The following is a 16,952-nucleotide window of genomic DNA, read 5'->3' on the forward strand; positions in this document are numbered from 1 at the left end:
AAAAAAAAAAAAGAAAACAAAATTTGGGGATTATTTTATATAATGCAAATGAATTGTTCGTTTTAACATTACATACTGAAACTGGCTCTCTTTTCTGCACAAAGGTCCTTGACTGCCTGATAAACCTTCAAACAACATGAGATGCAAATCCTGGCCAGGAAGGGGGCGACATTGTACAAATGTCTTCTATGTATTCCTAAACTTGAATACAGCTACATGCTATTTAAACTTTGTAACACAGCTCTCAAGAGATTTATGTCTTTATGAAAAATTTAAGTGAAAGCAAAATAAAAAGTAATATTACCTTAATACTCATATAATATTATGTAATATTAATATGTATTATCTATTATTTCACTATTATGATTTTAACATTATTCATATTTAATATTAAAACCATAATAGAAAAATGTCTCAGGTCATTTACTCTGCTGATTTATTTTGAGTGATTTAAAATGTATTTAAGATTGATTTGAATGTGGGAAAAAAATATCTAAACTGATTAAAACTGCACCACACTCTTTTATGTTTTATATTTACGGTTAAAGAAAATGTATTGATTTTTAAATGATTTAATAATCCATGCATACTTAAATATTTTACATAGCAGGAGGCACTTTACGTAGGTAACAAATTGTCAATGAGCATAAATGTCACAATTCACTGTTGTCTGCCCTGTGTTTCTCCCCTGTCATCTGTTCCCGGACAACACTTCCCATAATTCCCTGCCCTCATCACTGCCAGCTGTCCTTCATTGTCCTCATCTGTGTTTCATTTAGTCATTATCCTTTGTGTATATAATGTCCTGTTGTTCACCGTCTGTCGCTCACTTCGACGTTGTGTCGAAGAAGCGACACTAGGGGTTTCTCTTGAGCGCCGAATATACCTCTTATCTATGAAAATAAGGCCAATGAGAAGTTGGCGAACAGAATTTGCATGTCCCGCCCCCGGACATACGGGTATAAAGGCGGGGAAATGCATCTATTTCTTTCAGAAATTTTCTTCGGAGCCGATGGTCGTGTATCCAGCGAGCTGCGAGTCACACACCTGTTCTTCTTACCTCTGGTCGAATCTGCTGTTGGATCTACAGCTTTCTCCTTCTCTGCATGGCAGTGCAGTTTGCCCCTGGGCGCTTCGACAGAGCGAACTTAAAAGAGTTTATAAAAGAGTGATTTTCTCTAAAAGAGTATTTCCCTCTTAAAAGAGCAATACACAACGGCATTGAACGTCCTTTTCAGGACGTGTCTTTGTAAAGATGCCTTTCTGCCCCTGTGTAGTTCCTGGATGCGGTACAGTGCTCTCTGCTTCAGACGGCCACAGGCGCTGTCTCGTGTGCCTGGGCTGCGATCACACCGAGGCAGTGTTTGTGAATGGTTCATGTTCTCACTGCAAGAACATGACCATGGCAATGTTGCGGTCACGGCTTTCCTTCAACCGAAGGAAAATGTCTCAATACTGCCTCGACATCGACCCTTTTTACGGTTCGCGTTCAACGGCCAGGCGTATCAGTACAAGGTCCTCCCCTTCGGCATGTCCCTGTCCCCTCGCATCTTTACGAATGTCGCAGAGGCAGCCCTTGCCCCGCTCCGAGAAGCCAGCATTTGCATACTCAACTACCTCAACGACTGGCTCATCCTGGCCCACTCCTGAGAGTTACTATGTGCCCACAGGGATCAGGTGCTCAGGCACCTCAGCCATTTAGGGCTTCAGGTAAACTGGGAAAAGAGCAAGCTAGCCCCGGTTCAGAGCATCTCTTTTCTCTGCATGGAGATAGACTCAGTCTCAATGTCAGCGCGCCTCACCAACGAGTGCGTGCAATCAGTGCTGAAATGCCTTGCCACTTTCAGGCCAGGCACAACAGTCTCTTTAAAACTTTTCCAGAAGCTCCTGGGGCATATGGCATCCTCAGCTGCGGGCCATTGGAAAGGGGCCCCGCTGCTCTGGCACATCAACTACCTGGAGTTGCTGACTGTATTCTTTGCCCTGCGGACGTTTCTCCCACTAGTTCAGGGTAACACGTCTTGATCAAATCAGACAGCACCACCGCGGTAGCGTACATAAATCACCAAGGCAGCATACGCTCCCGCCACATGTCACAACTCGCCTGTCGTCTCCTCCTTTGGAGCCAGCAGTGACTCAAGGTGCGACAACGCTTGCCCAGTGGAGAGTGGAGGCTTCACCCCCAGTCGGTCCAGCTGATTTGGGAACGGTTCGGCAAGGCTCAGGTAGACCTGTTCGCCTCCCGAAGAGACCTCCCACTGCCTCTCTCTGGTATGCCCGAACAGAGGCTCCCCTCGGGGCAGACGCACTGGCACACAGCTGGCCCGCAGGGCTGCGCAAGGACACCTTTCCCCCAGTGAGCCTTCTTGCACAGGTGCTATGCAAGGTCAGGGAGGACGAGGAACAAGTCACTCTAGTGGCTCCCTATTAGCCCACCCGGGCTTGGTTCTCGGACCTCATACTCCTCGCTACAGCCCCTCCCTGAAAAATTCCCCTGAGGAAAGACCTTCCTTCTCAGGGATGGGGCATGCTCTTGCATCCGCAACCAGACCTCTGGAACCTCCACGTCTGGGCCCTGGACGAGACACGGAAGATCTAGTTGATCTACCACCTACTGTCGTAGACACGATCAACCAAGCCAGATCCCCTTCTACCAGGCAACTTTACGCCCTAAAGTGGTGCTTTTTCGCGAATTGGTGTTCTTCTCGGTGCGAAGACCCACAAAGGTGCGCAGTCAGGTTAGTGCTCTCATTTCTGCAGGAGAGGTTGGAGGGGAGGCTGTCCCCGTCCACCTTGAAGGTGTATGTAGCTGCTATCGCAGCCCACCATGATGCAGTAGACCGCAAGTCTTTGGGTAAGCACGACTTTATTATCAGGTTCCTAAGAGGTTGTTCCCCTCCTGGGATCTCTCAGTGGTCCTCTCGGGCCTTCAGAGACCCCCCTTTGAGCTGCTAGAATCAGTTGGACTCAGGGCCATCTCCTTAAAAATGGCCCTGCTGATCACGCTCGCCTCCATCAAGAGGGTCGGCGACCTGCAAGCGTTCTCTGTCAGCGACACTTGCCTGTAGTTCGGTCCGGCAGACATACATGTGATCCTAAGACTGCGGCCAGGCTACGTGCCCAAGGTTCCTACCACGCCCTTCAGAGACCAGGTAGTGAACCTGCAAGCGCTGCCCCGGGAGGAGGCAGACTCAGCCCCTTCGTTGCTGTGTCCGGTATGTGCTTTGCGTACCTACTTGGACGGCACGCAGAGCTTTAGACGCTCTGAGCAGCTCTTTGTCTCCTTCGGTGGACAGCGGAAAGGGAACACTGTCTCCAAACAGAGGCTCTCCCATTGGGTGGTGGACACCATTTTATTAGCCTATCGCACCCAGGCCGTGCCACCCCCCCCCCCCCCCCTTTGCGGGTCCGAGCACACTCAACAAGGAGTATTGCATCCTCATGGGCACTGGCCAGAGGTATCTCCCTGGCAGACATACGCAGAGCAGCGGGTTGGGCAACAACTAATACCTTTGCGAGATTGTACAATCTCAGGGTAGAGTCAGTTTCGTCCTGTGTTTTCTCAGGTCCGAGCCGGTAGAACTCAGTAACACGCTGATGGATTGACCGGGTGAATCGCTTGCACCTAGCACCTTTTCCCTCGGCTGAGGTAATACCGTGAGCTTTTTCTCCCAGGAGAGCCCACTCACACGGCTCCCTGGATGACTCCTCCCTAGCCCTGTGGGTTTGCAATTCGGCAGAGGAATTTGCAGACCTAATCCACTGTGGGTACTCAAATCTACCCTGTACTGGTATAGGTGCTCCACAGGTTAGGGCTCCTATGTGGACGTTCCGCCTGTATGTATTTTCCGTGGTGCGGTCTCCTTACGAGTGAACCCGTGTCTCCCTTGGGCAGTTCCCGCTTTCCCCCGGTCGCCGTGTCAGTGGGAACTCCTTCCTCCGAAGAGGTGGGATCTACCACTGCGCCACTTACCACATGTTAACTAAAAGCCCATGTGGTGTATTTCGGCACTTTTACCTCCCCCTCTCTGGGCGGGTGTGGTCTCTGCAGGGTTTTTTCCCCCTGAAAGAATAGGAAACTGGGTAATACCCCCTTCCCACGATGCGTGTAAGGGCCCCAGCCTTTTTGCTCTATGCGAGAAACATAGAGAGAAAAAAGGCCCGGCTAGGCTCGGCCCGTTCCCTGGTTGGCAAGCGTCGCCTTGTTCCTCTGTCTAGGGTAACTATAAGGGTTCCGACAACTTTATGGGGCATTGGGGAAGGCTACGTGCAATCTGATACAGCTTGTCGTTTTGGCACGTCAAGTACCTGTCCGCTCCTGTGTCAGCAGTACACGTACACGGCTCAGCACATGGCGTTAAATTGGACCCTTAGTGTCGCTTCTTCGACACAAAGTCAAAGTGAGCGACAGACGGGGAACGTCTAGGTTACGGATGTAACCTCCATTCCCTGATGGAGGGAACGAGACGTTGTGTCCTCCCGGCCATGTTGCTGAGCAAAGCCACTGTTGTGGCCAGACCATTTCCGGCTCCTCAGAAAAATCCTGAATGAAACAGATGCATTTCCCCACCTTTATACCCGTATGCAAATTCTGTTCGCCAACTTCTCATTGGCCTTTTTTTCATAGATCAGAGGTATATTCGGTGCTCAAGAGAGACCCCTAGTGTCGCTTCTTCGACACAACGTCTTGTTCCCTCGATCAGGGAATGGAGGTTACATCCGTAAACTAGAAGTTTGCTTGTTCTTTGTCAGTTGTTGTATGTGTTTTGACCTCCCGAATATTACCGTTGCATTCGTAGACATTTACTCCTGTTTATGTTCTTGTTTCTCATCGTGGATGTTTTATTTGTTCCAGTATCTACCTGTTGTTTGTATTTGTTTACCTTCATTAAAAACCCTAGCCGCACCTAGATCCAGCTCTCGTTACTTCCTTCCCAGCGTCACAATAAACTACATGGCTGTTTGAATAAGAGGCAAGCAATGACCAAAAGCAATATATATATATATATATATATATATATATATATATACTAACAGCTACTAGTCTGATTACTGAGCTACTAGTGGCAGCTTACTCTTCAATTCTTGCATGTTTTTTTTCATCTTAAAACATGAAAATCCATCATAAAAGTATTAATTACATTTTAAAATGGATAAGCCATTTCAGTATTTATTGTGTGGAACTGATTTAAAGTGGTGATTTAAATCTAAACACAACTTATGACTGTCCCTCAGTCATGACATACAGTAATTTCCATTATGACTTTAAGAGCATGCTTGTAATATGAAATATGTGATGTGTGAACAACATTTTGTGAAGAATTGTTTTGGTAACACTTTACAATAACATTTCATTTGTTAACAACATTTGTTAATATGAACTAACAATGAACAATACTTTTACAGCATTTATTAATCTTGGTTAATTATGTTAATTTCAACATGTACTAATACATTTCTTGTATTTTTTAACATTAGGTTATGAACAATGAACTAACATGAATGAACAATGAACAATTTTATTTGTATTAACTACAATAACAAAGATGAATAAATGCTGTAAAAAATTGTTCATTGTATGTTCATGATATCTGATGCATTAACATAATGTGAACGAATGGAACCTTATGATAGAGTGTTACCATTGTAATTTTTTTTTATTTTTTTAATATCACAAATGTTTTTCTTGCATATTTTCCAATCACTCTATAATTTTGGATATGTAAAATGCTTGCTATGAAATTAGCAAGACAAATGATTCATAATTTTCAGTTTCACTGACCCATTTTATCTGAACACAATGGTGTTGATGGAGAGGAACATCTGAAATTTGAACTGATCTTGGGCATAAAAGGTAGTATTTATGTGACTTTTTTTTATACCAAAGAATAAGAAGAGTACTGTAATGTATGTACATAGATATTTTGATGCTGCTCTACATGATCAGTCCAAAAATGTCCCACATTTACCTGACTATACTGAAACGTTGTCCTTTTTGTTCACTAATCACCCTGTTTAAAAATCGTGTGGTGCATTGTTCATTGTGAAATCTTGTCTCTTTCATTTTCAGTCCAGGTATTTCTATTCTATGAACATCATTCCAGTTGAATAGATTTCTGCTCGAGTATTTGAAACAACAAATGTTTTTTTTTTTTATGATCCTCTTCACCATTGACCATTAGGCCAACTTGTTTTAACCTCGATATTGACTGTGCAATTACCAAAATAATTTGCACTTGAATCCTACACTCTGTTTGTCTCCAGTTATGTTGGCTTGCCAAAATATTGCTATACTTCAAACTTTGTATAGGGATTTACACCAAAATTCCTAAACCAAGACTAAGCTTTCTAAAACTAACTCCTCCAAGAGCTTTCAAGCAACATCAGCCATACTTGGCACAGACTTTCAGACTGTTCTGGAATAGTGTTCAATGTCTTTTTTAACTGATCGGACTTACAGTTTTTGCACAGCGAATGATCACAAATGGCTTGCACTGATGGAATGTTCAAATGGGCAAATGGAATGCTTGTTAATTCAAACCCCAACAGACAAATATTCAGATGTAAACAAACCCACAAAAGGCCTTTAATTGTTTCTCGGTCTCTTTCTGTTCTCTCTATCTGACCATCTGTTACAGTCTGTCTGACTAGCTAGCTGGCTGTTTGTCTTACTGTAATGTCTGTATATCCATTAGAAATTTTAAAATTGGTTAAACTTTCAGACAAGGTTTTGTGAAGCCAACAAGTTTGTCTTGACAAACTTTACCTACAGCATGTACTTTTACCTGTACTTTCCTAAATACTTTACTGAGTATTTTACCTGTATCATATGTATTACTAGGCTACCAGTAATAAGTAAAACTGCTAAATCTTGCCACTTCGTATCTAGGATGAAAGGAATAGTTCACCCAAAAATAGAAATTCTCATTAACTCACCCTCATAACACAAATTATGATTTTTAGAAGAATATTTATGCTTGGCAGTTCCATACAATGCAAGAAGAAAATCCTAACCTTTCACTTTCAATTCCTCATTCTTCTTTTGTTTTTGACGTGCATTCTTCATGCATATCACCACCTTATGCATGTGAAGTAAATATATCAACTTACATAAAAGTTGAAAGCTTGAAAGAAATTCCTGAAATAATGTCATTTAATGAGCAGGGGCGAAAATGTCATCAAAATGTTGGGGGGGACAATTGTCAAGAGCAATTTTTGAAAGGTTTTTTTGTTGTTGCCCCGTATATATTTGTATTCTTTTATTTCTTAAACAATTATTTTAAGAATATATCATTATATTATTTACAATACAAATATTTTAATTATATTTTAGGGGGGGGACAACCCTCAGATAGGGGGGGTCCCCCCGCCTATGTTAATGAGTATAGTCGAGTATTAGATGCTTAGTAACAGTGTTGTGGATTCTTCATCCAAGGGATGCTTTAATTTTCTGTTTTAAGACTTCTTGTTTTTGCAATATGTAGTGGCAATGGTGTATTCGAAATGTTATTATGTAAATAACTTGAAAGAAAGGACTCGTGCCCATTAATGCACTCTATCTAAAAGTCAAGCTCTGTTGTACATTCGCTTCATTACAGATTTAATTTGTAATATTATATTTATGCAATTTATTGTTGATTAGAATCATATACTGTACATATATATATATATACCAAAACAAAAGTACCGGTACTTCGGTACCAAGTCGATACTAAAATAAGAAGATGTAATGATACCAGTGTTTCTGCATTACTCAATCCGGTAGCCTACCAGCCTGCAGTAAAACTGACACAAGACTGTTTTAAAATACTAATTTTGAGCACGTGCTCTGTTACTCCATACACTGAAATGGATAATTAATCAAAATAAAATTGTGACATTCCCTAGTATGATTTATTAAACCACTAAAGCCTGCAATCTTGGTGTGGAAGAGATGCGTACTTTAAATTAATGTATAAATCTGACCGCTCAAACTCTGGAAACTCCAGACATTAAGAATCATTCATGTTGTATCAGATGACTGAGCAGAGCACTAATCCACGGTGAACCACGCAGCACATTTGAACTATATTTCTGTAATTAAATCACAGAATTTGCGCTTTAATCTCAACTCAACTTTATTAAAAGAGCATAAACAACAAAAGAGTTGACCAAAGTGCTTCAGAGTAATAACATTTAAAACATAACACTTCAAAATTACCACATACACAAAATCAGTAATCTATAATACAAACACTTCAAAACTGTGCAAAGGCCTGTGTAAAGAGATGAGATTTCAGACATGACTTAAAAGTGTCGCAAACTGTTTATCTGGAAAGTGGAGCTTCCGGCAAAAAATACACTTCATCACATTTAAAAATATAAGATAGATCCCTGAAATTGTGACAGAAATATATTAAATCTGTATAGTAAACAGTAATATTCACTACAATGATAATAAATAAATAAATAAATGTTAACTAAGCAATATATCACAAGCAAGACTGCTGTTGAATAAAAGTGTAGCAAAAAAAATACAATGACATGTTAAAAAGTTATATTTTCACTTGCTAAAAGTTTTAAGAATGATTTTATTAGACTCCATTTGAAATGAGTGTCAATTAAATGAAATTCTAAAACATGGAGTTCTGGAAAAATAATAATAATAACAAAAAGGAAAACTTGATTTGGTAAAGAATAAAAAAAGATTTCAGTAGGGTGCTACTTAAAAACACTTAATCAATGCATCCTTGATTAAAAAACATTTGAAGGAAACATGCATGTCTTTTAATTTATTATTTACATTGAAATTGAATATTGAATTTAATTTAAATAGGCTAAACTGGTGTGCTCAAAAGCACAATGTCATATTTTTGTGATTAACATTTTTTATTGATTCATCTATTAAACAAAGAAAAGCAAAACATATACAAACAGAATCAATATTTAACCCTCACTAATGCCCCCTCCCCCATCCCCAATCCCAGCCCGACCCCCAACAACACCCCATTTGTCACATAATTATAGACACACAAACAAACAAAAACAAAAAACAAAAAAATATATAATAATCACACACATCCACTACACCTCTCTCTCCACTGTCCCTCTCTGAGAGCTGTCAGATAAAAAAGCCAAATATTTGCCACATTTCCCCATGAACAAGTCTAAATTTCCCAGTCTTCTGGATAACTCCTCTTCAAAAGCTGTCACCCTGCCCAATTCCGAACACCACTCCTGAAATGGGGGCACTCCAGCCGACTTCCAACCCCTTAAAATGATCTGTCTGGCGATCATAATGCTTGTTAGGACCAATTATTCATATGCTTATTCTCCATATTAATCACCTAAAATACAGAGTCTGGGACAAAATAACATTTGAGAAAACACTGAATCTTCAACCAAAATTCTTGGATTTTAACACATCCCCAAAAAGTTGTGTCTCCATCTTCTGATTGACATCGGCAGCAGGTGGGTGTGTCTTTAAGACCAAGCCTATACAATGTAGAGGGGGTCCAATAGACTATATATAAAATCTTGAATCGCATAAGGCGCACCCTTGCATCTCTGGATGCAAAATGTATGTTATTTAGAATCCTATCCCACACTCCCTCCTCCAATACCAAGTTGAAATCTTTCTTCCATAATCTCTTAAGAGAAGTTAAAGCTCCATCCCCCAGACTCTGAATTAGCAGGGAGTAATACACTGGATATAAACACCAACTGTATGATTTATTTTTCTAAATATGTGGCAACACCTCTAAACTCACCAGGGCATTATCTGACACTAAGATGTTTCCAATTGAGCAATCCACAACAGATGAAATGAGGAACTTAGATATATAAAAAAATCTATTCTAGAATAAATCTCATGGACTGATGAAAAAAAATTATAGTCCCTACCAGATGGGTTCAAAAGCCTCCCAATATCTGTAAGACCAAAATGTTTACACATCCTGTGAAGCATCAGTGTTGCTCTAGTGGGCTTGCACACTTTTGCTTCACTATGATCAAGGACTGAGTCCAACAAAAGATTAAAGTCTCCTCCCAATATTATATCATGAGGGGTGTCAGCGGCTTGCAACATGCCTTCAAGATCTATAAAAATTTTCAACGTTAGGTGCATAAATATTAGCCAAAATCAAACTTTGCCCCTGAATTTCTGCTAATACAATAATGACTCCTAATTTATCTTTAATCTGTTTGAGACATTTGAATTGTTGATGCTTACTTACCAATGTAATGATTCCCTTGCTCATACTTAAGGTGTCAAAAACAAGATTATAAAACCACATTCCAACATTAGTGCAACAATTAATCCCCTAAACCCCCGAACCAAACAAACAGAAAAAAGACAAACATGCGCATTAACCCCACGCACCGTAGCACCATCAAACCGTCCATCCATCAAACAGTCCATATATGCCTACGAGAGCACCCGCAACTCAACTGTCACATTTCTTAAATCCAGTGCTTCTATACAAATTTTGGGAGACAGAATTACATAACAGAAGAAAATCTATAAAACAAACTCCAGACAATAGGCAGAATAAACACAAAGAACGGGTAGATTCATCCACATACTGTCTCAAAGGTCTAGTCCTCCCCAAAACCAGCTCCAGCACACACACACACACACACACACACAAACACAAATAAATAAATTAAATACAAATAAATAACGGTCATTTTCTTCGGGAAGTCAAACGAATGTTCAGTGAGCCGGCTGTTTCATAAGTGCAGCAGATGACCTAATCCTTCCAATGTCCTTAAAATAATTTCCACAAAACAAACTCCATCCTATAGGAGGCATAAGCACAAAGAATGAGTAGATTCATCCACAACTGTCCCGAAGGAGTGTTATTCCACAAAACAAACTCCAGCCGCTAGGCGGAACCATCACAAAAAAGGGGCCCAGCTTCCAGCACTTGCAGCACGTTTGGGAAAAACTGGAGGATTCGGAGAATCGTAATCGATGAAACAACATCTGAATTGTTGGAATTCCTGAGCATGAGGAAGGCCAAGATATGGTAAAACTCCTAGACGAGCTCTTCCTGAGTCTGCTCGACATAACAAGACATAAGCTGGAAATCGAGCAAGCTCACAGAGTCCCAGCTCGGAGATCCACTGAGGGAGACAGGCCCTGATCAATTCTGGCCACATTTCTGAAATCATCCGATAAAGATCTCGTGTTACGCAATGCGAGGAGCAAAGGAACGCTTTGAATGGACCATATAATTTTCTTGTTCCCAGACTTTGCGAATTCGACGAGAGAAACGTGATCGATTCAGGTAATTCAAGAATCTCATGTTCAAAACATCAATGGAAGATCGCTTTTGTACTGATGTTTCTGGCCAAATTGTAAATAGATTCTAAGTATGGCCACAAAATATTTACATGGCAACAGCAAGCATTGTCTTTCATAAAAACTTTGGAGTGAGTAATCCATTTAGTGATTTTCATGTTGCTATTTAGTGGACTTGTCTCACTGAACATACACTCGACTGTCTGAGGAAGCTGGCCGCCTTCTTTGTTTCTTTTTGTGCTGGTTCCGCCTAGTGGCTGGAGTTTGTTTTGTGTAATATAATTTCTTCAGGACAGCTTGTGAATAAATAGTTTTTTGGTGCTTATGCCTCTTGTGACCTGGAGTTTGTTTTGTGGAAAATCTCTTGCAGGACATTGGAGTGATTGGTTCTTTTTTTGCACTCATGTAAAGGCCAAATGGGCCGGCTTACTGAACATTCGTTCCACTGCCGGAAGAACTTTTTGTGTGTGTGTGTGCTGGTTCCGCTAGTGGCTGGAGCTTGTTCTGTGGAGAAACACACCTTCGGGACAGTTACGTGGATGAATCTACATATTTTATGGGTTTATTCTGCTTATTGGCTGGAGTTTGTATTATAGACTATTTTTTGTTGTGTAATTCTGTTTCAAAATTTTTTATAGAAACACCGGACTTGAGCAATCCTTTGGCAAAGTTGTTGCGGGGAATCTCGTAGGCATAAATGGACTGTTTGAGTTTAGAGGGATGGACTCTGGTTGGCGCTGTTGTGCACAGAGTTAATGCACATGTTTTTCCTTTTTCTGTTTGTTTGGTTCGGGGGGGATGTTTGGGGTTTAATTGTTACACTAATGTTGGAATGTGGTCTTCATAATATTGTTTTTGACACAATCTATTTTTTCTAATATGTCAAAATGTCAATATGAGTGGATTATCTCTCTCCACGTGAATGGGCTGGGGCACCCCATAAAAAGAAGGAAGGTTCTTTCCTTAAACGTAAGAAGTACAATATAGTGTTTCTTCAAGAAATGCATCTATCCCCATAGGAAGCCGAAAAATTTGGGACGATAAAGGGTGGACATATTTTCTTTAGTGCTGGCTCAAGTAAGAGCAGGTAGTCAAGTCAAGTCAAGTGGTTTTTATTGTCGTTTCAACCATATACAGTTAGTACAGTACACAGTGAAATGAGACAACTTTCCTCCAGGACCATGGTGCTACATAAAACAACATAGGACAAACCCAGAACCACATGAGACTACACAGCCTAAATACCATACCTATATAAAGTGCACGTGCAAACGTGTGCAAAAAGTATGGGACAGTACAATAAATTACTAACAATGAACAGGACAATAGACACAGTAAGAGACGGTGCAGCGCCGTCTAGTACACAGTAGTGCAAAAGACGATAGTTTTTAAAAATGCCTAATGTAAACATAACATACTATGAGATAGTGTTCTATGCACATAGCAGAGATATTGAGGTAGCAGCCAGTTATAAATTGACAAAATTAAAGTGCATCTCAGGACATGTGTGTGTGTGTCAAACCAGTCTCTGAGTATTGAGGTGGGGAATACTCGGCTTGGGGGAAGAGGGGCTTGGGGGAAGAAGCTGTTACACAGTCTGGCCGTGAGGGCCCGAATGCTTCGTTACCTCTTGCCAGACGACAGGAGGTTGAAGAGTTTGTGTGAGGGGTGTGTGGGGTCGTCCACAATGCTGGTTGCTTTGCGGATGCAGTGTTTTATGTAAATGTCTTTGATGGAGGGAAGAGAGACCCTGATGATCTTCTCAGCTGTCCTCACTATCCTCTGTTGGGCTTTGCGGTCCGAAACGGTGCAAGTCCCAAACCAGGCAGTGATGAAGCTGCTCAGGATGCTCTCAATAGTCCCTCTATAGAATGTAGTGAGGATGGGGGTGAGAGATGTGTTTTCCTCAGCCTTCAAAGAAAGTAGAGACACTGCTGGGCTTTCTTGGTAATAAAGCTGGTGTTGAGGGACCAGGTGAGGTTCTCCGTGAGGTGAACACCAAGGAATTTGTTGCTCTTGACGATCTCCACAGAGGAGCCATCGATGTTCAGCAGAGAGTGGTCACTCTGTGCTCTCCTAAAGTCAACAACCATCTCTTTTGTTTTGTTGACATTCAGAGACAGGTTGTTGGCTCTACACCAGTCTGTTAGCCACTGCACCTCCTCTCTGTATGCTGACTCGTCGTTCTTGCTGATGAGACCCACCACGGTCGTGAAGGTGGATTTTTGGCTATTCAGGGAAAACAGTCATACTTTGAATCAGGGAGAAAAGCAGGGAAGCTTTGTCTAGATACATAAAGCAGAGAGAATCTTTTTCTACCATTCCTTCAGTGAAATCTGCTGGTAGGGAAATTTTTTCCTTAATCTCTATAATTCCATGTCTTTGTCTACTGATGATGATATTAGAAACTTTGTTGAACAATTAGAACTCCCTAAACTGATGACGGAGCAAAAAAATTCTCTTGATTCTGAGATAACCTTGGAGGAGCTTGACAAGGTAATTAAGGCCTTGCCTACAGGCAAGTCTCCAGGGCCAGATGGCTTTGCTGCTGATTTTTTAAAATCTTATGCTATAGAATTGGCTCCACTTTGCTATAAGTTTATACTGAATCATTAAAAAATGGAAAGCTTCCGCCAACCATGACACATGCATGGATCAGTCTGGTTCTTAAAAAGGACAAAGATTCAAGCGAGTGTAAGAGTTACCGTCCAATTTCCCCGGTCCAGCTAGACGTTAAAATATTGTCAAAAATTCTGGCTAACCAATTAAGTAAAGTTATGACATCTCTTATACATATAGATCAGGTGGGGTTTATTCGGGTATGCAGCTCTTCTGATAACATTAGGCGTTTCATCAATATCTTGTGGTCAGTGGCAAATTATCAGACTCCGGTCACTGCCATCTCACTTCACACCGAAAAGGTGTTTGATATAGTAGGATGGGATTATCTTTTTAAGATTTTGGAAATATACGGGTTCAGGAAAACTTTTATTGGATGGATTTAATGAAGTTATTTTATAGACACCTGGTAGTCACGGTACAAACAAATTGATTAATTTCAGATTTTTTTTACTATGGACAGGGGCACCCGGCACTGTTGCCCTCTTTCCCCCTTATTGTTCTGTCTGGCCCTGGAACCATTAGCAGCCACGATAAGAAAGGAGGATGATTTTCCAGGGGTGGTGGCGGGAGGTATGGCGCATAAGCTTTTGCTTTCCACAGATGTTATTTTATTTTTTGTCTCCAACTGTACTAGATCTATGTCTTGCCTCCGCAGAATTGTTAATTCCTTTTCTAATTTCTCAGGATACAGATTTAATTGGTGTAAATCCGAAGCTTTGGCTGTGACAGCATACTGCCCAGTAACAACCTTCCAGCCAGGCACCTTCCAGTGGCCCAAACAGGGCATTAAGTTTTTGGGCATTTTATTCGCAGCAAATTAGTTAATAAAAAGAGTTAATTTTTATCCTTAATAAAGAGGTTTTCGAGCGATGTGGACAGGTGGGCTTCATTACATTTATCAATGATTGGGAAGGTTAATCTTATTAAAGTGAATTGTATTCCAAAATTTAACTACATGCTACAGTCTCTCCATATAGATATCCCCCTCTCTTATTTCAAGCAATTTGATAGCAGAGCGAAGTCCTTCATTTGGTAAACATCCCAGATTACACTTCAGTAAGTTACATATTGCATATTAACACAGGTGGGCTAGGCCTACCCAATATTTTGTTTTATAATTATGCATTCATATTGCAATTATATTGAACAGGAAGTTCTTAACCCTATTTCGCCATTGCAAAGCCTTTCTATCAAACAATAGGAGAAGTTAAGGTACACCCCATTATCTCGCATTTGCACTCGGTATGGAAGAAAGTGTCCAGAGTGTTTAATTTGGACATTTATTTAAATGGTTGAACCTTAAATTATGTATTAATAAGACATCTTTCTGCTGGTCAGACTGGATTGTGGGGGGGTTACTACACTCGGTGACCTATATGAGAATGGAGTGTTGAGATATTGGGATTCCCAGATCTCTATTCTATAGGTATTTACAACTGAGCTACCTGCTCTGTATTGTATTTGGGAGTAGCACAACCCCTCCTAAAGCTGCATATACTCTGGATAAGGTGATTACTGCTTATGGAAAAGGTCATGCGGCATCAGTGTATTACTCCCTGCTAATTCGGAGTCTGGGGAATGGAACTTCAACTTCTCTCAAGAGATTATGGGAAAAAGATAAAAACTTGGCATTGGAGGAGGGAGTGTTGATAGGATTCTAACAAAACATCAAGTCTACATCTAGAGATGCAAGTGTTCGCCTTGTCCAATTCAAGATTTTACATAGATTCTATTGGACCCCCTCTACATTGCATAGGCTTGGACTTAAAGACACACCCACCTGCTGGTGATGCCAATCAGAAGATGGAGACACAACCCATGTTTTTGGGGGGGCAGGATTTTGGTGTCATATGTGACGTTTTGGGCACTCAATTTTTATTTGTATTCAATTAAACTCTGTATTCTGGCAATGGGGCGGTCATAAATTTGGGAGACAAACACATAAAAAATTGGGTCCTGGTCAGTATTATGATTGACAGGCAGATTATTTTAAGGGGATTGAAGTCACATGGGGCTCCCTCATTTTCAGAGTGTTGTGCAGAGATGGGGAGGGTGGTGGCTTTTGAAGAGAGCTTGAGGTTTGAGATTTGTTAGCTAGAAAGTGGGGAAGGTATTTGGTGTATTGGCAGGACTCTCTGGGAGGGGTTGTGGAAAGAGAGGTTTAGTTTTAATTATATATGATTATTATATATATGTCAGGATAATAGTGGAGAGAATTATTTATTTCAGCTTTTATTTCTTTCATCACATTCCCAGTGGATAAGAAGTTTACATACACTTTGTTAGTATTTGGTAGCAAGGTCTTTGCTGTTGTTCTGGGATTGATTTGTACTTTTCGCACCAAAATACTTTAATCTCTAAGAGACAGAATGCGTCTCCATCCTGAGCAGTATGATGGCTGCATGGTCCCATGGTGTATTCCGTACTATTGTTTGTAAATATGAGTGTGGTATCTTCAGGCATTTGGAAATTGCTCCCAAGGATGAACCAGACTTGTGGAGGTCTTGGCTGATTTCTTTTGATTTTCCCATGATGTCAAGCAAAGAGGCACTGAGTTTGAAGGTAGGCCTGAAAATACATTAACAGGTGCACCTCCAAGTAACTCCAGTTATCATTATCAGAAGCTAATTGGCTAATTGCTTAAAGGCTTGACATAATTTTTTTGAGTTTTCCAAGCTGCTTAAAGGCACAGTTAACTTAGTGTATGTAAACTTCTGACCCCCTGGAATTGTGATATAATAAATTAAAAGTGAAACAACTGTAAACAATTGTTGGAAAAATTACTCGTGACGCGTTCATATACAAAGTAGATGTCCTAAAATAAATTATTTAATTACTTCAACCTAAGTGTAGGTAAACTTCTGACTTCAACTATATATATTATATATATATAATATATATATATATATATTAGGGCTGTCGATTTAACACGTTAATTCAGTGTGATAAATTTTTTTTAATTAACGCAATTAAGCGCCATGCCCCCGGACCGTAATAAGGAAGATTTCTGAGAAATGCAAGATTGTAGTACCACCTGTTTACTCCA

Source organism: Xyrauchen texanus, chromosome 11 (assembly GCF_025860055.1).
Source record: "Xyrauchen texanus isolate HMW12.3.18 chromosome 11, RBS_HiC_50CHRs, whole genome shotgun sequence".
In the NCBI taxonomy this organism is placed as follows: domain Eukaryota; kingdom Metazoa; phylum Chordata; class Actinopteri; order Cypriniformes; family Catostomidae; genus Xyrauchen; species Xyrauchen texanus.